Source organism: Microtus ochrogaster, unplaced genomic scaffold, assembly GCF_000317375.1.
Source record: "Microtus ochrogaster isolate Prairie Vole_2 unplaced genomic scaffold, MicOch1.0 UNK1, whole genome shotgun sequence".
NCBI lineage: Eukaryota > Metazoa > Chordata > Mammalia > Rodentia > Cricetidae > Microtus > Microtus ochrogaster.
This window is the reverse complement of record NW_004949099.1, coordinates 10,063,153-10,065,847: the sequence shown is the minus strand read 5'-3', so window position 1 is coordinate 10,065,847 and position 2,695 is coordinate 10,063,153. Positions and strand designations below refer to the sequence as shown.

General features: G+C 41.4%; 1 pseudogene; it reads left to right on the top strand.

The window, feature by feature from the left end:
* The first annotated feature begins 447 nt into the window (after positions 1–447).
* Positions 448–1,062, top strand: LOC101985185 (annotated as a pseudogene).
* Positions 1,063–2,695: the final 1,633 nt, after the last annotated feature.

The window sequence follows — 2,695 nt, the reverse complement described above, 5'->3', positions numbered from 1 at the left end:
TTCTAAACTTACTTGGTTTTTGTTTAGTTTTCTGAGCTATTTTGTTCCTATAGAGCCATTTTGCCTCAAAAAATTAATGATGTCAAAAAAGGGCACTTACATATAGTTTCTGTCTAATTAGTCTAGTGGTGTGTCTGTTTATGTATTGTTCAATACTGCTGTCATTAATTGACTTGAGTGTGAAAGGTATTTTTAAAAAGTTGGAAAAGTCCTATTACATATGTGCTTAAATACTGGTGTATTTGTAAATATTCTCTTCTTCACTGGAATTTTTAATAGCTGGAAGTTTCTCAAGAAAACTAGAAGTAGATCTACCATATGACTCAGCTATCCCATTCCTGGGCGTATGCCCAAAGGACTTTATGCCTAATTACAGGGACACCTGATCATCTATGTTTTTGTTGTTGTTGTTGCTGTTGTTAAAAATTTGTTATGCAGCGCCGAGCGATGGGCATCTCTCGAGACAACGGGCACAAGCGCCGCAAGACCCGGAGTAAGAGAAAGCCCTACCACAAGAAGTATGAGCTGGGACGGCCTGCGGCTAACACCAAGATTGGCCCACGTCACATCCACACGGTCCGTGTGCGAGGAGGCAATAAGAAGTACCGTGCCCTAAGATTGGATGTAGGGAACTTTTCCGGGGGTTCTGAGTGTTGTACTCGCAAAACAAGGATCATTGATGTCGTCTACAAGGCGTCCAATAACGAGCTGGTCCGCACCAAGACTCTGGTCAAGAACTGCATCATGCTCACAGATAGCACCCCGTACTGACAGTGGTACGAGTCCCATTATGCACTGCCCCTGGGCCGCAAGAAGGGGACCAAGCTGACTCCTGAGGAGGAAGAAATATTAAACAAAAAAACAATCAAAGGAAATCCAGAAGAAATACGATGAAAGGAAAAAGAACTCCAAGATCAGCAGGAGGAGCAGTTCCAGCAGAGCAAGCTTCTGGCCTGTATCGCCTCAAGGCCAGGCCAGTGTGGCAGAGCAGATGGCTATGTGCTAAAAGGCAAGGAGCTGGAGTTCCATCTGAGGAATATCAAAGCCTGGAAAGGCAAATAAACCATCAGTCATAGCTCATGTAATAAAGGTGTTATTTATTATTCTGTAAAAAAAAAATGTTATGTATACAGTGTGTTCTGCCTGCATTTATCCATGTAGGCCAGAAGAGGGCACCAGATCTTATTATGGATGGTTATCAGCCACCATATAGTTGCTGGGAATTGAACTCAGGACCTCTGGAGGAGCCGCCCGTGCTCTTAACTGCTGAGTCATCTCTCCAGCCCCCTGACCATCCATGTTGATTTCAGGCATAAGTAAGAAATGGAAGTAGTCAAGATGTCCATCAGTTGATGGGTAATGGAGATGTAGCATTTATACCCAATGGACCAGTACTGAAAAATTAAATTACTAAATTTTCAAGTAAATAGATGGAATAAGAAAAATTACTTTAACTAAGGTAACCTAGGTCCAGAAAGACAAGCACCACATGTTCTCTCTCCTACGTGAATCCCAGCGTCAATTCTCTAGCTTATTTTAACACAGAGTATCTGTGGGAGCCAAGCATGGGCAGAGACAGGAGGAGTATCTTCAGGGAGAAGAGGTAGAAGATCATAGATGAAAAGAAAGTAAAGAGGGAAATACTATAAGTGAAAGGATTTAAATAGGGTTAGAGGTAGAGGTGTTGGAGAGATGGATGTGTGAGATTCTTGGAGTATTAACCAAGATAAATAGAATATAAGGAAACTACACGGATATTAAGGTATCCTCACTTGTGCAATGATGGCTTGATTCTTCTGGGGTTCCATTTGCTCTCTTACTGGTTTGAGACCTACTCCATTAAGTCTGTGCAATTTAAGTGACAATGAGCTTAGCTAATAACTGAGGTCCATGTAGGTACTAAGCCTCCATGGAGAACTTATTACTAATGAGTAACATAGCAGCCAACTGCCTTTCAAATGCCTATGCTTATTAATATAGAAAAACTTAGTAGCTTCCAAAAAGCCTTTACTTATAATAAATGGTGGTAAACTCAGACTGATACATGACTTCCCAAGATGTAGATAACTGGCAATGGTTGTGGCTCAAATCCTAAGCAAGATATTTAAATCCCTCAAGGAAGCATCAGAGAAGAGAGGTAGGAAGTGTTTAAGAGCACGAAGATTGGGTGAAGGGTTTCAAAATGCTACTCTATAGACTAGATGCAACAATTGCTAAAATTAACTCACAAAAACTGTAGTTTCCTGCAATGGGACCACGCAAGACCAGCCATTAGCACCAATCAGTCAAGGAAGGGGGGACGTGCTCATGGGACTCTACCCTTTACCTGTAAACTATTTACTGTTGATAGATTCTGAAAGACAGAAAATCGACTTTGGTTGAAAACACACTGACTAGCTTATCGGGCTCCAGGAGATAGCTTCAAATCCACTGCCTCATAGAGAACTCTGAATCATCTCACAGAAAATAAAAGGAATGGACATGACTGTGAGAGAAGAGTTGTGGAAAGGAAGGAGGAAGGGGTGGACAGAAGTGGTTGGGAGAAGGGAGTTGAGAGTAAATACTATGCACTGAAAAATTGCCTGAGAACAAAGTAATTACTTTTTCTAACTCCCTGTTATTATCTAATCTTGTAGCCATTGAGTGCATATGATATCAAAAGGGTCAAGTGCAATAATAATCCTGAGATGGATGT